General features: G+C 39.0%; 1 protein-coding gene across 13 annotated transcripts in view; it reads left to right on the top strand.

Moving 5' to 3' along the window:
• Window positions 1–1265: 1265 nt before the first annotated feature.
• LOC149181305 (uncharacterized) overlaps window positions 1266–20426 on the top strand; it is a 150674-nt gene continuing 131513 nt past the window's right edge. For 7 of the 13 annotated variants that reach the window (XM_089416563.1, XM_089416562.1, XM_089416558.1 and 4 more), the window contains exon 1: window positions 1273–1661. The gene's annotated coding sequence lies outside the window, so the exon portion shown is untranslated. Of the gene's footprint in view, window positions 1662–20426 lie in introns of all 13 variants that reach the window. The other 6 variants (XM_089416568.1, XM_089416567.1, XM_089416566.1 and 3 more) reach the window with 2 other exon arrangements.

Here is a 20426-nt window from a genome sequence, read left to right as displayed (position 1 = left end):
TATTCAATAAAGGCAATGACGATCAAAGCCAATTATGGCGGGACTCTGGGTTCAAGCTAAAGTTATTAATTATAATATAACGTGGGAATATAATGGAAATAAAAAATAATGCTTTATTTAAAGGGTTATTGTCACTCTATAACACAATATAAAATTATAAATTAAAGGAATTTTTATCACCTGAATTAATAGCACACGACACTTATATTTAAGATAATGTTATCACCTCCGGTTATGTCACATGGTGTGGTTTTAGCCATGTTATTATTTATTAATTTTTTGAATATTATTTTTATTTTAGCTGAATGAAGGTTAATGTAACAATATTTATAAATACAAAATCACTATAACAATATTTATTATTATCATTTTACTAATAAAAAATAAAAAATCGAATCTAAGTGAGAAAAATGACGATCATTTTATCTAATCACCTAAAATAATCTAATTATAATATATTTTAATTAAATAATAAATATAGTTTAATTTATAAAATGAATGCCTATTTAACTCGAATTAAAGTAATCTAATTATAATATATTTCAAATTAAATAATAAATATAATTTAATTTATAAAATGAATGCCTATAGGTTTTGCCACCTTCGAAAAAAAGAAAAAAAACTCGAATCAACAATACAACTTTTAGTAAAATTTAAACCTGGATGGTTTTCAAATATATAAAAATAACAATTCCAATTATATAAATATGTATTCATGTTCAGGATTTTTTTAATAATATTAACATTTTTATCTAGAGTTACGATTTAACTAAATTTAGGTCGTGTGCATTCCATTGTTGAAATCTAAAAAGGAAAACCTAAATTTAGTTAAATTAAGTCTAAATAGTTTTTTTAATATTATTAAAAAATTCCTGAACATTCATGCATTCTTGGAATATAACTGGAATTGTTTGTTTTTAATTTTTTATTTTTGAGAACCATGAACATCCCCACATTCCTCCATTAATAACTGGAATTGTTATTTTTATATTTTTGAAAACCATGAATATCCACACATTCCTCCATTAATTTATTTTAACCGGCGACTAAAACAAATATTTAGATTAATATAAGATTCGCTGATAAATATAATTTCCGCGAATGGCGCGGCAGTTATACCGCTTCTCCCTATTCAGACACGGAACAAATAGAACAGCTCGGGCCCAATTGCAAACACAGCTGCGCTGGTCAATACCTAGAAGTCGCTGCTAAGGGTGGAGAGTCAAACGCTAAATTCGGAGACAACGGGCAGCAACCACGAGGCGTACTGTCCCAATTAAGACCCTAAGTTTTAACCCTAACCACACTTTGGGCACTCTTCCTAAACGATGGTTAAGTGCGCACATACCCCTTGAGGAGGCATGCCATCCGCTTTAAAAGGAAAAATAATTTCATATGCAGTCTCTTCTACACTGTCACCGGCGCTTATGGATTTTATGGTCCTGAATATAATCAAGCTTGAAAATCCTCATCACAAATGCTGATGGCCATTGCCAGGGTTTGAAGACAAGGTCAAGTTTACGTGCAGGGGAGTAATCCTGACGGAACTTCATTATTGCCGACACTACCTTTTATCCCTCGCTGCTTTCGGTCTGTGCAGCGGTTTGGCCTTGTTCGAATTCGGAGAACGATCGCGGCTGGGCTTGCCGATGAAATCGAAGGTATGGCGACTTTAAAACATAAATCACGTCTATGTTCTTTTAGACAATTCAATGTATTTTAGCATTCAAATGATCCTTTACATGTAAAAGTTGCGGATGCTTGCAAAATCCGTCATTAAAAGTCTTTAAATTTGTGATACCGATTGAAATTATCCGTATTTCTGCGCGGAGGTGTTATTGAATTCGCTGTCTGGGCTTAGGGCTACTTTCACACAATCTGTTATGTTTTCTGTTGAGAAAATCCGAATACTGTAAGTTGTTGCGATATTAATTGGATGCTTACCATCTTTCCCCATTCCGATATTCCGATGCATTGTCCTGGTTACAATTTGTGTACGGTTTCAATACTTTGTCAAAAGATTAGCGGAATTTCAGTTGCTCGTATTTTGCATTTGACTAATTTTTCGAAAGATTTCACAATTTGAAAGCAGATTAATCTTAAATTAAATGAAACAGGATCAATTTGCTTGGAAATTTAACAATGCTTGGCATGCATGGCATAAGAGGATGGTAAAAACCCGTAAACACTCGCAAACTTTACGTAGCTCACATTATAAAGATGCGCCAATATTTTCATGTTTCTCTGGTCTCTGCCAAAAAGCCGTTTCCTTTAATGTGTCCTTCCGAAGGACTTATTTAACTTCTTCCATTAACAGATTTAAATCTAACACCTCTTTGTGGTTGATCCAAGGTTTTTTAATTTTGTTTGATACGATATTACTTCAGAGCTGAAATTATAGTTCTTGGACCGATATTTTCTTTATAGTCTAATTACTTCATATGATTCATTTGAAACATTGTTATCGGACTTGGCCCAAACCTCTTGGAACCAGTCGATTGGCTCAGTCTGAATTGGCCAGGTCGCACAAAAACTGGTGACTTGGTTGAGTCAGACTTGATTGCGCTTAGCCCGATGATCCTCACTTGGATGCCTGCCTGTTGGTTCAGTCAGCAAAAAGAGGAACCCTAACGTCCTAAAACTCTAATCCTAGCCTCCCTTCTTTCCTCATTTACTCCTCATTATAGCTGTTTGGGCCATTTGGAGCTGAAGAATCCATTGTCTGGTGGTGTATTTTTCGAGATTATTTGGAGCCGCTTTGACAGGAGTTTCGATCTGCGTTTCTTGTGAACTGCTTTGCTAGCAGATTGAAGAACTTATTCATGAAAGAGGACTTGAGCTACACTTCTAGTCTGAAACTAAAACATGGTGTAGGATTAACAACACGGTTTAGAAGTTAAAACTTAGACTTGAACATAGCACAGAAAATTTTATGTATCTCAGAGTCTATTGTTTATGTACCTTGATGTAATTTTGCGTATTTACTATTTACACCCTTACCTGCAATATAAATCAATAGACTAGCATATTTTGTGTGTGAATATATATAGACACACACACACATAAAAGCCACATCCAAAAATTCACATAAAACTTAACAGAAACCAAGCCACATCCAAAGCATGCTACTAATGTTATACGTAGATTTAAACTTCAAAAAATTTCAGTGATGTTGCCCATAGACCATAGAAGTAGGAAATATAAAAGAGTTTAGAAGAGAGTTGTCACGGTCAAAACTGTAAGCCACGATGATGCTCAAGTAGAGGTGGAAATATCAATTGGAGCTCTTGGAGTACAAGGGATACTGGGCCTTTGCCTCTAGAAAGCATAGCCTCAATTTAGGCAAGCCAAAGGGCCATGTCACGATGCTCGAGAGACACCTGCATATCGTCCAACTGAAGAGAGATTTCTCTCTTGGCTTCATTTCTCTCCAATAGGACTTTGCTTAGGAGAGCCTTAATATGCCAGTATAACTCAATGGTACAAAGATATTGATTTTGCTTCCCATGGGTGTGACTAGGATCAGGGACCCACTCAACAACCAAGGCTAAACAAAATTCATCCTTGTCGGCCATGGCTTCTGCTAATGCTTGGTTAAGTTCTAACTGAATGTGGTCTTGGGTTTGAGAATGATATCGATGGGTGACATAATGGGCATGCTGATGGCCTCTCATGCTGCCCTCAACTCTGCGAGAGGAGCCTCTGCGGCTCCTTGCTTGCTATCAAGGCAAGTCTGTCAAAACCAGGGAAGGAGTGATGCTAGAAGGGGTTGAAAGGTGCCACTCAAGAAAGGAAATCATTGTCAAGTCAACAAGGCAAGGGTGAAGGGCATGAGGAGTTGAGAGGGCGTGAGTCGAGGTGGCGATAAAGAGATCAAACAGGTTGGCTAGAGCAGGGGTTCGGGTCGTATTATAGGAATGAGAAGCAACCCCAGACGCCAAAGCAACAAAATGAGAGGACAGGCCCAAGCAATTCCAAGACAACATTAATTAAGGCAAATATGAGCCAAAGAAGCCAAAGGAATAACTTGTGGGCGGCCACCTCGATAATGAGTGCCCACCACCCTCAGTTCTCACACGACAGACACAGTGTTGATTCTCTGACCACCACTACGCCCTTGTAAACAAAGACAGGCTGCAAATTGAAGTTCACAAGGGACGCCAAGTTAGGGGGGCCTGATCCTCCACGCAAAGGAAAGATAGAAACAATAGATTGAAATAGTAAGGTGGACTAGAGGGTGGCAAGTTGCCACAATGGCAAAACAAAAATGGAAAATAAGTCCTCTTAGTTGAACATATTGAAAATCACAGGCATTTCTAGATCCTTTGAAACAGCCTTCATGCTGTGCAATGAATGAGATGCATGGAGTGCCATCAAATTCATGATGAGATTGAGGGAGGGATAGGTGGAGGGTGGGATGCCGATGGCCACTCCTCCTACCTTTATTGAGCAGGGTGACGACAGTGGGCTTGTCCCATCCCCCCATGGCATTTAACGTGAAATCATTCGCTTGCTCACCTCGATCGAGGGTTTTTTTTGCGTGTTTATATATATATATTACCATGATAAATATCTTTATATTTCATAGTGAGGAATTACATGTATGGTCCTCAAGGGACTACATAGACTCAACAAGGCTTGAAGCCATTACAAAAAAGCTCATCATGTCATTTGTGGGAGACTTAACAACAAGGCTTGAAGCCATTACAAAAAAACTCATCATGTCATTTGTGGGAGACTTAACAACAAGGCTTGAAGCCATTACAAAAAAACTCATCATGTCACTTGTGTGAATTAAAGCTTGAAGCCATTACAAAAAGGTTCATGATGTCGTTTGTGGGAGACTTAACAACAAGGCTTGAAGCCATTATAAAAAAGCTCATCATGTCACTTGTGTGAATTAAACTTGGGCAGGGAGGATAATGACCATTCCTCCCAATCACTCAAGATAAGCCCAATTGACATAACATACATTTACATATATTCTTTTTTTTTCTTTGCTAGTGTGTACCTGAAATATATTTTTTTTTGTTTGTTTGCTAGAATGTCCCTGACTTGTGAGACTATCCTATGGTCAACGAAACAGTGACCCAGGGGCATCTAAGTTGGCAGAGTCACCAGGGAATTGCATGTGGCCTAGACCACATCAACCCTTAACATAGCTAAATTTATTTTGGTGTCTCCTCCCGACAACCATGAGTTTCTAACTTTGGACGTCTTACATAATGAAACCCTTGAAATCTAATCACATCAGTGAGATTTATACATACATACATACATACATACATACATGCACACACACACACATACATATTTGTATGTATATATGTGTGTGTGTGCGTGCATAGATGGTATTATAGTTATAAAAACTGGAAGTAGGTTTTGAATTGGGCCACCTATCTAACCAAGTTTGAAATTGGAACTGAATTAAACTAGATTCAATGAACCAAACTTGAAAAAAATACATAAAATAATTATTTTTTAATGAAAAGTTTTTTGTTTTTGTTTTTCACAGGAAAAAGATCCATAATTTTCATTCTTTCAGGAGAAAAGATACAAAATTACATTTTGCAGATGCACCCAAGTGCATTTCAAGCATAAAGACAAGTATGAAACCTGTTGACTGAATGTTGTCCAAAAAGAGACAGGTCAGATGTCAGACCTGTTCGACAAGTGCAGTCCAAAAAGAAACTGACCGGAACAAGACCAGTTTTAAACCTGGGATGATCAGATATATATGACATCAAGAAAACAATGAGATATGGCCCTGTTTATCCTCCTGTTAATGAGTTGTAGATAACAACATACACTGTGCATACAACAGATAAAGACAGACAAAATATACAGTATTCAACTTTGACCAGCATGGTCTATATATGGTCAGTGATAGAATTCTGAAGGTGAACCTTTGTGTTGCCCCTGAATGTGCCACAACCCCTGTTCCATGTTTAGACCTGCTTTTGAAAGTCTATCTGCCTACCCATTTCATTCCCTGTATATGTGTGAACATGCAAAAGAAGAAAAATGAGTCTTTTATTTGCCATAAATCCTCCAATATGGGAATCAAGAGAAGATTCGTGAAAACTCGAGTTCTAAATAACCAATTTATTACAATCATAGAGTCTCCATAAACTTGAAGATGAGTGCAACCCTTTTCTTTTGCTTATTCCAGTAAGTGTTTTCAAGCCAATAGTTCTACCTGATTGTTTGTGCCAGGACCAAAGCCCATTTTTACATAAAAAGAATGAGTGGCGAACTAGAAGAGAACGAAACCACCCCCACTCCTGTTCACTGATGCATTGGAAGCCCCATCAAAATATGCCCTTGTTTTTGAGGGATCAAGGTTCTCATCTACTATAATTCTGGGAGGGTTGGAGCCTTTTTCTCGAGGAACATGGGCCAAGATTGCAAGAGCTTTGGCAACAATACATTCAGGTACTGAAATTTTGTCTTGAAATATAGCCCTGTTGCAAGCTAACCAAACCCCCCCACTTCCCATGTAGTAATTAGAGGAAAAGCTCCGAATGCCCAATTGTTTGGGTAAGAGTACCATTCCTTCCATGCTGATTCCAAGTTTTCCCTTTCCCACAAACAGTTGAAACTTGAAACCTGTCACAAGCTTGCATACATCCCATACCTGCTTAAAGAAAGGGCATTGCTTGAATAAGTGTTCAGTGGATTCTTCATCTCCTTTACAAAGGGAACACCATCCTGACCCAATGGCAAAGTGTTTCTGAAGGATGTCCCATGTGGAAACCTTCTTCTTCTTAAGACACCACATGAAAATTTTGGCTTTAACTGGGCATTTAGATTTCCAGACTGCCCCCCATCACCATTTAGGCTCTTTAGGAACTCTGTCAGCATTAAGAACTATATAGCCAAGCGCTGGGGTGTAATATTTGGCACGGGAGTTGCTCCATACTAGCTCATCCTCGCAGTCAGTGATTCTTATATGACTATGAGTCAGAGCGTTCAGATAACCATTCCAAACCTCAGTGAAATTAGTCTCGAGCCCTATCTCCCCAGATAATTTCAATCCTTGCCTCCAAATTGTAGTGTTTTCCTAGCTGGCAATATGGGCTAATTTTGAAAAGCCTTTGTCCTGTAACGAGACAATTAAAGGCTGGGGGAGGATGTGGCCAACTCCACTCCCTGGCCAAGGGTTTGAGCCAATTCTCACTTTTTCACCGTTTCTTACTTTCCAAGCCAGTCCATTACCAGTAAGATCAAACAAGTTTAAAACTGCTCTCCATGTAAATGAAATATTTGTAAGTGGTTTGTACTCTCATCTAATCCATTCCTCAAGAGGGCTTGGGGGTATATATTTCTGCGTGACGACCATGGTCCAGAGATTTTGAGTTGTGAGGAGTCTCCAACTGCATTTTGCTGCCAAGGCCTTTGAGAACATGAAGATATTTTTGAGCCCCCATCTTTCCAATATATTTGGAGTTGCTATTTTTCTCCATTTGACTCAATGGAGGATCCCCTTCTCCTGATTCCCAGATCAAAGGAATTTGAAGCATAACCTTCTGACTTTTTTTAGAATGCATTTTGGAATCCATGCAAGAGAGATCCAGAAGACCGGAATCACATACAAAACAGATTTAATTAACACCAGGTGACCTACATTGGATAACCACTTAAGGCTCTAGCTTTTGAACTTTTTTCTTGATCTTAGCGATGAGCCAAGGCCAGCCTACCTTACTGTAACAATTCTAGATAAAACCATAGATATTTTAAACCATCCTCCAAAGGTTTGGTCAAGTAAGGAAAATGGAGGGGTACAAGCCTCATATCCTCTTCAAAAATACTATGATAAGAAAGGCTTGACTTTCTGATGTTTATGTACATACCCGTGGCTCTTCCATAGAGGCCCAAGATCTTGACGAGATTATCCATGTCTCTTGCAAAACCATAGCTAAAAATAAGAGTGTTGTCAACAAACAAGAGGTGAGTTGGAGATAAAGTTTGGGCTATAAAGGTTCCCTAGAAGTCTCCTCAACGCTTAGCTTCCATTAAGAGACAACTTAGTTCCTCAATAACAAGAAGGAATAACAAGGGTGATAAAGGGCATGGAAGAAAGAAGAAGCCGATTTGTTTATCAAGACTGCGAAGGAAACAATTTGAATGCAACTCATGACCCATGAGACGAAATCTGGGCTAAAATCGATAAAAGTGAGGAGGAGATGGATATATATCCAATTTACCTTGTCATAGGCTCTTGAGAGATCTATCTTTAGAACAACTCCTTTTAGATTCACAATCTTTATACTGTGGAGGCCGTCCTGTGCCATGCCTATTTCCTCATGAATTTGCCAATTGTCTAGGGAGGCGAATTGCTCCTTTGAGATTGCTTTAGATAATATACGTTTCATGCTATTTGCAATCACTTTTGCAACTACTTTGTAGATCACATTGCACAGTGAAAAAGGCCGAAAATCATCGAAGGATTCGGGGGAATCAACTTTAGGAATGAGTGCTATAAATGTGGAATTGAAAGTAGGAAGCATTCTTTGATTCCTCTTGGACTCCTTTATGACTGTTAGCAAATCATTCCCAATAATTTCGTACAGATCCATAAATAATTCAACCGTCTAGCGATCCAGCCCCGGGCTTTTGTCCTTTTGGAAATTTTTGCCATGAGGGATTTGCTTTCTTCTTCCTCTACAAACCTAGGAAAAAACATTGTAGTTATGATTATTTTTGCTATGGATTTTTGTTTAGGGGCCTGAAACAGGTTTTGAAAATAGGTTTTCTTCTACCTCTACAAACCTAGGAAAAAACATTGTAGTTTTGATTATTTTTGCTATGGATTTTCTTTAGGGGCCTGAAACAAGTTTGAAAATAGGTCTTTCCTAGATTTACAAGCCCATCGAAGTTTGAGACTTCTCTGCCCTCAACATCCTTGAGATTCCATATGGTATTGCTCAACTTTCTACCTTTGGCATAAGCTTTGAAGAATTTTGTATTCTCATCCCCACATTCCAACCAAATTGCCCTGCTTTTGAGTCTCCTTTCAACCTCCCTAGCCTCCAGAATCTCGTTTCTCCTTTTCTCCATTCTTATTAGCTCTGCCTGTGCTTCATTCGATTCAAAACCCTCCCCTGCCCGACTGGACTACAATGGTAGTTGGTTTTCAATTCCTTCGAACTCCTCATTGGTTTCCTTTTAGATTGGCTTCAAACTGATCAAGTGTTGAGGGTCTTTCTTGAGGATTGAAGACTTTCCAATGAAATTTAATGAGATTAATGAATTCTTCTTTTAACTAGTTTGAATTGATTTGAAACGATTGTCTGACTTCAGGAAAGCTCCCTTTATCTCCAAAAAAAATGGTGTGGTCTGAGGTCCCCCCCGCCCGTTCCAACCCATTGTTTTAGAAGATTGAAACGTTCCAGGATAACTTTGGGGATTAGAAATTTATCGATTCTCTTTGCTACTTTGTCTTCCAAGGTGCGCCTATTTCTTTAGTTGGGAACAATTTTGACAAGGTCTACATCTATTAGTCTACTCTTGTCAATTTTATTATGGAAATATTCAGTGAGGGGTCTGGCCTCGCTCTAGGCCCCCATAAATTTGCCTCATGCAATGAGAAATTCAAATCCCCTCCTAAAATGAGATTGTTAGACATTAAGAGGGAGGAGTCAAAAAGATGGTCTTAAAATTCCTGTTGTTTTGAGGGTTCATAAATACTGAGTACCCAAACAGAAGTGGCCAATTCACTGAAAATACTTTCATTCTTAGGCCTTGCTCTACACTCCAAAAGCTTTTTTCTTGGATGACCCACCCATTTCATCCCACAACTAGACCACCCGACCTTCCTCTAGCATCTAGGCTGATGAAGGACCATCCACCCAAAAGAGATTCAAGGCATCCAACTGCTGAGTCTCTATCGCCTAAAGTTCTTGCAGGAGGTTCAAGTAAGGGGAATTGATCTATATGAGCCTCCTCAAAGCACGCCTTTTGGATGCTAACCCTCTACAATTTAGAGAGAGCAATTTCATTGGGAAACCCCTCCTAGGGCTTTCACAGCTCTGAGCACCCCATGAATTGTTTGGTGTTTGCTCGCGACTAGGTCCTCATGAGCTTTTTCTTTTACTTTAGTTAGATGAGATTTTCTACCCTTGCCTCTGGTTTCCCTAGAGGCGATGCAAACCTTCCCAAGTCCCATTGATAAACTATTTAAATTAAGCAAAATAGAGTGGGATCGAAGGTTGTAAATGATGTCACAAACTTTTGTGTTCTTGGAGGGGGATTCAGAGGACAAAGTCATAGGGGAGGAGGGGCCTTTCAGAGCAGGTTGACAGGGACAAAAACATGAGGAAAGAGGGATAGATCCCATGGGAGGGAAAAACTCATTTTTGAAAGGAATAGAAATAGAACTAGAGCCATGAGATATAGGAACAATGTGTGCAACAAATGTGATAACATTATGGGAAGGGGGAGAGGGAAAGGAGACAGAGGAGGTACCTTCATTCGATACGCGTTGCTCTTTGGGAGGATAGTTTGCCTCCATTTGACCTTTTTGTGCTTCATTTTTGTTCAAACCATGGTGATCGGATGACCACTGCCCAACTGCGTCCTCCATCATAGGCTCCAACTTCGTGCCCTTTGGATCTGGACTCTTTCACTTGGAGGAGGTTTGTTGCTCCCTTCTATGGAATGGAACCTCACAATTTGTTACAATGTGCCCATACTGGTGACATCTCGTGCACCTATAGGGTAACCCTTCATAATCCAACATTTGATTTTTTTTGACTCTCTCCCCTTTGTCAATTTTTTCCAGCAATCCCTTGCAGAGGTGAACGTGCACCAATATGCGGGCGACAGTGCGAAACCTTGTCTAGAGGTAGGAGGAATCATGTTCCAGGTACTTCCTTAGGGTGTTCCCAAGGTCACAAAAGACCCATGCATCCTAGTAATTTGTTGGAAGGACGGGAATTCGAATCCATATTAGGGCCTCGTCCAGTCTTTCCCTTTTGACATTGAATAAGGGGGTGCAAAATTTAAAAAGAAAATAGGTGGAATCCAACTTCCATACCTTGTGCACTATTTTCTTGGCATCTCCCTCTTTCGCAAACATCAAATGGATCCAACCCCTTGTTAACACTGCCACCTCGGGAGGGATTTTGACCCACAGGCGAGATTTCCCTTTCAACCCAAGACTCAATGAAGCCGAAACTAAACTTCTTGCCTTTGGGTCGTCCAATTAGGGTCTTTTTCGCCATCTCTTTGGCATTTTGCATTAGAACTTCATTGCCTAGAACCAATGAAAGTCTGGCCTTGTCAGCCTTTTTGGTAAAATGTTTCTTCTTTTTTTGCTTAATACCTTTCCCCCTTTGCTCTGTAGAGCTCTGAGATTTGATTGAGACTGAATGAAGCTTTCCCGAAGATTCTTCCTTTCCCAAATCTACTTGATGTTTACCCTGTTCCCCGTCAGATGCTAGTAATTTTCTCAGAATGCTGTTTGTTGAGAGCTAAGGTGATGGAATGAAAGAGGTCGAAAGGACCCTAGATTGGAGAAAACCCACACAGAGTCTAGTATTCGCAAAAAAAATTAGTAGTTCGGGATGTTTGTTCCTGTTGGTTCATTGTATGAGAGAGTTTTGGGCTATGGTGAAAAGAGTACCTTTGAAATACCCCAAGACGACACTGTGAAACCTCGGCTCCACACCTCCAGACCTAGGCTCTTCTCCCTGTGCCTGTCTACCCTTGGGAAAGCCACAAAAGTTCACTCTTCTACCAATCCTCCAAATGGACCCCCATGAGTACTCAGGATTGATGCGGAGATAGGTTTGGGTTCATAATTCCTTCGAGCTTCCATTCTGTTCTCCTTCGACTTAGCCTTGAAATCAAGGGTGGATACCTAAATTTGGGTATCACTGTCTACCTCTAGTTTGAAATCCACTATGTGTACTTCCTCTATGAGTGAGCTTAAGAGAAAACGAATTGCTAGGTTAACCTTTGAACCAAAGCTCCCAGTAAACTTGTTGGCTAGGGTTTCAGGTGACTAAACCAGTGTAGTGATGTTTACAATTGCAGGAAAAGGCATTACCCTCGCACCAAGCATTACCTTAGAATGGTAATTGTTTTCGACTAGACTATAGAAAGCGCCTTTAGACATGAACATTGATCACAGATCCAAAATCAAACCTTATACCTAAGTGTTTGAAAACCCAGGGAAGAAGGCACAAGATCACAGATCATTCTTCCGCTACTAATCTCTGGTGTTTTCTTCCACTGCTTATTGATTGTTAAGAAACTCTGTATATTGGTGTTTTCAGTAATTCATCTAAGTAGTGCACAAAGTTTAAAGAAAATTAACACTCACAACATGAAGCTTCTATATTGATTTCTCGATGCAAATGTGGTTTGCACACCATGGGACCATGGCTTTGTGAAACGAGTGTATTTTATATTAATTTTCAAACAAAGATACGAAACCATAGCAAGTATATGTCATACAATTCAAACTATGAATATGGATGCTTCCATGTCTTACATTTGGGTTTGCATATGTACAAAGATTATTGCAAAATATAATGGAAAATCTTACAACTCTGATTGTAACTTTGGGGAAGTTTAGCGTACACAATTTGGACCGGGTCAGTTTGTACTGATTAGGTACATAACTGGCCCTCTAACTAGATTTTTATATTGGTTCGATGACTAGGGCTATCAAATTGACTAGTTCGACCGATTATCAGTTCATAATGGATGGTTTTTAAAACTATATATATATATATCATAGTTTTATATTTTAGATGTAATATATATTTTTTATTTGATCTAGTTGTTCAGTGAGTCAAAGGTTGATTCCACATTGAGTTGTAATTTTTGTCCTCACAAAGTGTGAGTTTGAGAACTGTGATTTAAATATATTTTGTTTGTTTTAGATTTGGGAATGAACAAAATTAATTGTGCCCCCAATAGAACACACAATATTGGATTCTAGAATTCAGAATGCAAACTTCTATGATTCATAATGTTATGAGAGAATACTTTCGGTAAATCACATTTCAATTTTTGTTGTCAAGGCGTTTCGAACCACTAAGTGTGGTTCATCGTCAGGACTTGGATGAAAGTATTGATCCAACCAACAATTATATACTGTTGAGATGCAAACGACTAGAGAAATGAACGTTAAAGGAATTAATATAGACGTTAAACAATTAATATAAAAAGAAATTACTAAATTTAGTCTCAATAAAAAAGTTTATAATAATATGTTATTATTATTTTGATATAATTTCAAAAATATTACTTTGATTTAAATTTAGTTTTAAAACTAGGCCGGTCTTACTAGGAATCAACCTGGTTGACTGAGCCATACCCATGCCCAGTCTTACTAGGAATCAATGAAATCAACTAGTTCGAGTCGGCATTGAGTCGGAGTTGACCCTTGGCCAGTTCTGAGTCCGAGTTTTAAAACCATGGATTTAATATTATTACTTTGATATAATGCTAATAATTTCAAAAATAAATAAATAAATAACTAACTTAAAAAGAAATTACTAAATCTAGTTCTAATAAAAATGTTTATAATAGTATGTTATTAATATTATAATATAATTTCATAAATATTACTTTGATTTAATATTATTACTTTGACTTAATATTATTACTTTGATATAATAATTATAATTTCAAAAGTAAATAAATAAATAAATAAATAAATAAATTTAATAATAATAATAATAATAATAATAACAATAATAATGATGGTAGAGTTCAACTTCCTGCGAAAAATGGCTGTCACTCCCACAGTTGACTCATGCGCAGCCGCAGGTGATCTGATCCACGCCCTGGACATGAAGTTGAAACAGATCAGCAACAGCGGGACGGAAGGTAATACTCGAATGGTATCTCGCTGTTCCAGCGACGGAAAGGAGAAGAACGAATCGGAAAAAATAGATCTGGAATATAAGAAAAGTAGCCCGAGTGACTTGACCAAAGGCCGAACGGGTAGCAAGAATAAGGCGTATTTAAAAGGAAAAGCGAAGGAATATACAGTTAGCCGATCTGCATCTTGCCCAGATCCATGGACGAAGAGGCTTTGAAGACCACATGATGGGATCAAGCTCTCTACAAGCCACAACACAGATCGATGAAGTCCATAAGGGCAGGGGGCTGTATGTACGTGACTCCAGGGCACAGGAGCAGAACAATCGCTGGGGAAACCGACACCATGGTCTAGATCGAAAGCCGCCTGAAAATGCATGGGCACTGAAAGGGTTTTGCCCCCCCAACGAGGAATACTTGCCATTCATGGGCCTGGATCGACCTCCCACACCTCAGGAGGGTATATTAATCACCGATCTGCCACTGAACAAACAGATTTGGCACTAAACAGAGAGAACAACCCTTATCAAGCTCAGATTTGGAGGCATATACGCACAGATGCTCCCTCCCGCATTGGATCTTAGTCCCAGATCGCAGATCTGATATGGGGACACGCTCTTGACATGACAGATCTGGAAGCATCTGCTCCTGAAGTGCCCAAGGAGAATCAAAGCAACCTCTTTATTAGATCCATGGAAGGGAACACAATATGTATCAGGGTAGGGAGCTGGGAGGCGATAAAAACGCTCAAACAAAGGATACAAGAAAGGACAGGCATCCCACTGTGCAAACAAATCCTGATCTACACAGGAAAAATACTGCAGGAGGAGCACAAACTAAACAAATATGGCATAGGCAAAGACTCAACCATTTACATCAGCACAAGACTCTGTAGAGGAAGTCCAGGCACGAGCTCAAAAGGACCTGTTTCCTTCAAAGATGCAGTGAAAGGGAAGAAGGAAACACAAGCACATACAGATCTGCAAGTTACAATCCCCGGACCCTACATCATTGAGCAGACAGCACAAAACCCTGCAATAACAATTTTTGCACCTGAGGTAAATGAAATACATGAGGATTATTTAACCAAAGCTGTGATATGCAGGTTCAATGGCTTTTGACCCAAGCCGGAAGCCCTTCGTCAATGGATATACTCCATATGGACAACAAACTGCGACATCTATCTCTGTTCTAAAGGATTCTTTATTGTCAAATTTGATACAGTAAATGACAAAGAATATGCATTGAACGAGGGACCATGGTTCCAGGGCAATTCTGGGCTGTTTTTGACACCTTGGTTCCCAGAATTCGACCCTAACACTATTATGGTCACCAAAATGCCCATGTGGGTAAAATTATACAACCTACCCCTACACTTTTGGCATTATAAAGTATTAGCAGACATTGGCAACACACTGGGGAAATTTTTAAAAGCAGATAGTGAACGCCTATCCAAGGACATCTACACTTTTGCCTGGATTTGTGTGGAGGTGGATCTCAGCCAAGGATTACTAGACCACATCCTCTTACTACACAACGAAAAGCAATGGGCACAACCGCTTGATTATGAAAACACAGCTTTTAGATGCCGCATATGCTGTCAAACTGGCCATCTACAAAGTATGTGCCCTTAAAACAAAAAAGACAAGAAAAGAAGACAACCACCAAAGCCGAAAGGATGGCAGTTTTCAGCCACAAATGGCATAGCAGAAGAAGAAAACACAGAAGATATCAACATAGCCCAAGAAGCAGAATATACAAGAAATAATACAGAACACAGAATGATGAAAAACAAATGGGGTTTGCATTAGTGCAAATCAGTCCACAGCAGCAAAGCGAGAAATACAACCCAGGACAAGAAATTGGAGGCAACAAGCGAGCACACTCTACAAAAAGCTCAGATTCTGAAAAAGAAACTACAAACGAAGCACACATGGCAATTGTAATAGCCACACCCAACAATGAAGGTTGGCGGAAAGTGGAAAAAAAGAAAGGTAGAAAAGCATAGTTTATACTGAAAATCATTTTAGATCCTGAAGCACAGGACAAGTTTTGATAAAGCATATGCTGATTCAACATCTACAACATGTAATTTTACCCAATATGAATAAAATTACGATTTTTCCATGCGAAAAAAAACAATAATAATAATAAAAAAATATAAAAAAATAAGAAAATAAATAGGAATTTCATTAATAATAATAATAATAGGTATAAATTAATTATAAATAAGGAAACCTAAATAAGACGAGATTAAGACAATAATATAAAAAGGAAAACAAGAAAAAGAAAAACATTTGAGAATCAACCTAAAAGAAGGGAAAACTACATTAAAAAAGGAGAAGGGGAAGGGCACTAACTTAGGGAAAAAGAAACAGGATCCAACAACAACTAATCTTCTACCCATCATCACTATTCAACGTGACAGTCCTTTTCTTAATTTTGATAGCCTTCTTAAACTTACGGTCTAAGTTGCACGAAACGGGGAAATGGGTATGAGTTTCCGAAACGGGCACGGGTACGAAACGCGACCTCCTCAAATTTTGGAAACGGGGAAATGTGAATATATATATATATATATATATATATATATATGTGCAATCATAAAACATACATGATACATTATAATTTATTACATTTAAACATTATGATTAAATTTACATCACATTTACTCATGAATGATCACATAATGAAAATAAAAATATTGGAATATCCAAAAACAACCTTTATTATATATCCAAATCTCAAAATCAACCTTTATTATATATTAATATATGAGGCTGCAAGTACAATAAAGACTATAAGGCTGCAAGTACAATAAAGACTATAAGGCTGCAAGAACTATAGAGACAAAAGACTAATCCTCATCATCATAATCCTCATCGAAAATAGAAGTAGAACCATGCTCAACAGTGGATGGTGGTGCTGAAGAAGATGATGGGCCAATTCCATTTCCAGGCTAGACCTCAATATTTAGAGTAGCAAGAGAGAGATCCAAATCAGGGATTTCTGCATTCACATCCCATTCTTTAGAAGGACCACTGTTGTATTCTAGACCCCTACGAGATGCAAGGTAAAGGTTGGAGTGCACATAAACAAGATCCTCTGCCTTCTGTGAGCTCAACCTATTGCGCTTCACAAAATGAATAAAACCATAAGTGCTCCAATTCCTTTCTGCTGATGAAGAGCTTGCCACTTGTGAAAGAATACGAATGGCAAGGTTTTGCAAATGTACACCATTTTCTCCATGACAAATCCACCACCTTACTGGATTCATGGTGCTTCTCTCCTCCAAAGCTGATATATCTGCATAATCATCTATTCCTGCAACAAAACTTGCAAATTCTTCCTTTACCTCACTGTGTAAATGAGAAGGAAACATTCTCATAAGGGCTTTTTTCACCCCATAGCCACCTCTCTATCCTTATGGGGTGCCTTCTTCTTCCCATTGTTTTGAGCAATAAGCTCCTCATCATAAAATTTGGGGTTCAAGGCATGTGCTAAAGTGTGCAATGGAGTGTTGAAATTGTTTCACCTATCAACAATGATTTTCTTGACTAAACCAGCAAAATGATCATCAACAAACAAAAGTTGTGGAGACTCTTGCGAAGTGATTTCCATAGTTTTCTCAACCATGGAATCCATGCCATCATCTACCTCTCCTAAGAAAGGTTGGTCAGTGTCAGCGCTCCAAAGAAGCTCAAATGCAGGGGTTGTGAACTTTAGCAAGAAATCTACCTTTCCCCACCAGTCCTCATCAAGGCACAATCTACGCACCATATATCCCCGCTCTGAATCTGCTTGTCTCCACTCAATCCAAAGTTGACTCACCACCATAGAAACTAATGCATTCTTAACCTCAACAAGGCGGCACAACATTTAACAACTCCAATTTGGAGTACTCTCGAAATATGACCTGAGATTGGTGGTGAATTTGACAATCTCCCTTGCTTCCCCTGTGATTTCCTTTATCCAGGAAACATTGTTGTCGATCTCCTCTAATATCAGATTCAGATTATGGACAATGCATGGTGTCCAAAAGATGTGGTCATACCTCCCCTCAGTAATTAAACCTGCAGCTTTGCAAACTGGTGCATTATCCGTGATAACTTGCACCACCTTGTTAGGCCCTATTTGTTCAATAACTTTTATAATAACATCAACAATGAACTGTGCATCTTTTACCTCTCCTGAGCAGTCCTCCGCCTTGATAAACATTGCTCCTTTGGGGGAAGTGGCAATGATATTTATCAATGGTCTGCGCCTTGTATCTGTCCATCCATTTGAGTCTATGGTAACCCCAGAGCTACTCCAGGAAGAATAAATTGGTGATAAAATATCCTTGTATCTGTCCATCCATTTGAGACTATGGTAACCCCAGAGCTACTCCAGTAAGAATGAATTGGTGATAAAATATCCTCCACAAGCTCCTCATTTTTGAGAAGCTAAGTTATGACTTTCTCATAGTTGGGCCCCTTGTACCCTAGGAGCTTTTTTAATTGCCCTTATCATATCTTGGCAGTAAGGAGAACGAACAACATTGAATGGGATACCACATGCATAAATGCACCTAGCCACTCTGGAATCAGTTTCTTCTCTCGCTTGCACATTCACCAATTTAGCAATTTTGCTATCCTGCATTGAAGGGGATGCCCCTCTGGTATTTTTGGGTGGTGGTTGTTCATGTTGTTGAGTGGCATCGACTCTCCTCTTTTTTGCTTCAACTACAATCCTCGGCTCAATGTTAGATGGAGTTTGAGGAGTAGCTTTAGTAAGCTCATCATGCCTTCCTTAATAACATCTGCCTCATCTTGCTCTCTTTGATATGCCCTCCTTGCCAATGGATCTGCTGTTTTTATGCAACCCACAACCCCATGTCCTCCTCCATGCCAAATATGTGCCTTCACTCTTGAGTAGGAGCCCTTGTACGAATTATTGCAAAGATTACATTGCCATTCCCATGAGCCACCACCTCCACATTTTTGAAGCTTCTAAACATGCCTCCAAAGAGGATAATATTCAGCCCCTGGGTTGGCCCTAGGGCTTGAACTTGCAGTCGCACTTTGGTTGGAAGCCATTGCTGCAAAAAAAAAAAAAGTGTAAATAAAAAACGTTTTTCATATTTTTGGCAGCATAAGCCCTTGAAAAATTGAAGAAATAGTAGGAAAAAACTAAGAAAATGAATGTTGCTTACCCAAATTAATTTTATGTAGCTGAAGCTACCCCAAAATGCCAGAAAAGACGAGAAATATGGCTGTAGCTGAGCCAAAAGGCCAAGAATGTCGTAGCTGGAAACTCTGCACTCCAAACCTGCGGCTGAAATCTCTTTCTCTTGCTGTTGAAATCTCCTTTGCTCACTGTTGAAAACACCCTAGCTGAAACCACTACTCTCTTCCTCTCTTCTCCTTTGCTAAAATCGCCAGTCTCTAAGAGAAACAACTTGCTCAATTGTTTGATGAGAGAATGAGGTGAAGGTCACTTTTATAACTTGAGAGAGGCATCTAGAAGCAACTAGAAGCCACTTTAGTCACCTAATAAAAAAATAGAAAACAAAATAATAAAAAAAGAAGAAAATGTCAATTTGCGTGGGGAACTACGCCGTATGGCCTGGAAACTCGTTTCCGGCCATATTGGCCACGTTTCCTCCTTGAGAAATGGGCGAGTATGGTCGGAAACGAGTCTCTGGGCTGTACCGTACGGGTTTCGCTGTTTCCATACGGAAACGAACCCTGAACCCACGTTTCCTGCAACTTAGCTTACAGTGATGGAAGTGGTTGATCCTTGCAATGACACGAGAATCTTCTAAACAAACGTGGTGTTTAGTTTTGTCAGCATGTTCCGCCAAAGTCAAAGAGCATGTCCTACAATGTCTGATATCAGCTGCATGCTCACGAATCCTTTGATTTATAGAGCGGTCTGTTTCTCCAATGTAGGGGGTCCCACAAGAACATGGGATTAAATAAACACCTTTCATGTCTTTTGGATCCAACGGGTCTTTGACGGATCTAAGGGAGCTACAAATAGTGTTTAGGGGTCTAAAAGTAGAAGAGATCCTGTGCTTCCTTAAAATTCGAGCAATCTTGTCGGTGGTACCTTGGATAAAGGGAAGTTGAACATTGGTAACCAATTCTCTTTGATCTTTTCTTAATTTTGGACCTTTGCTAGCATTCAAGAAAGCTCTGAGACCTTGGGACCAACTATAACCATTATTCTTAAAAACCTTAAGGAGATGGGTTTTCTCATCTTCCAAGTGATCTTTATTGGAGACCGTAAGAGCACGAGTGACCAAAGTGTTGAGAACACCAACCTTTTGAGCCAAAAATGATGGGAGTTAGCATGGAGGTATTGCTCATCGTGGGCTTTCTTTTGAAAGACCTGGTGAGAGAAAGAGTCATCATTTCTCTTCCTTGATGTTCTCATCTCCTAGAGCTCAATGTTCAACCTAGACCCTCCTAGTAGGGTCTATCCACGACTCCTAGCCTCTCTCTGAATAAAGATAATCTTGACCTTACCAAGAGGCTATGTAAGGATGACAATAATCTTCTCATCCAACCAACAATGATGTATCTTGTTAGCTCTCCAATGTA

This window comes from Pinus tabuliformis, chromosome 3_2, assembly GCF_031772625.1.
Source record: "Pinus tabuliformis cultivar Carrire ecotype Pingquan chromosome 3_2, CPIR1, whole genome shotgun sequence".
In the NCBI taxonomy this organism is placed as follows: domain Eukaryota; kingdom Viridiplantae; phylum Streptophyta; class Pinopsida; order Pinales; family Pinaceae; genus Pinus; species Pinus tabuliformis.
This window is presented reverse-complemented; position numbering and strand designations above follow the sequence as displayed.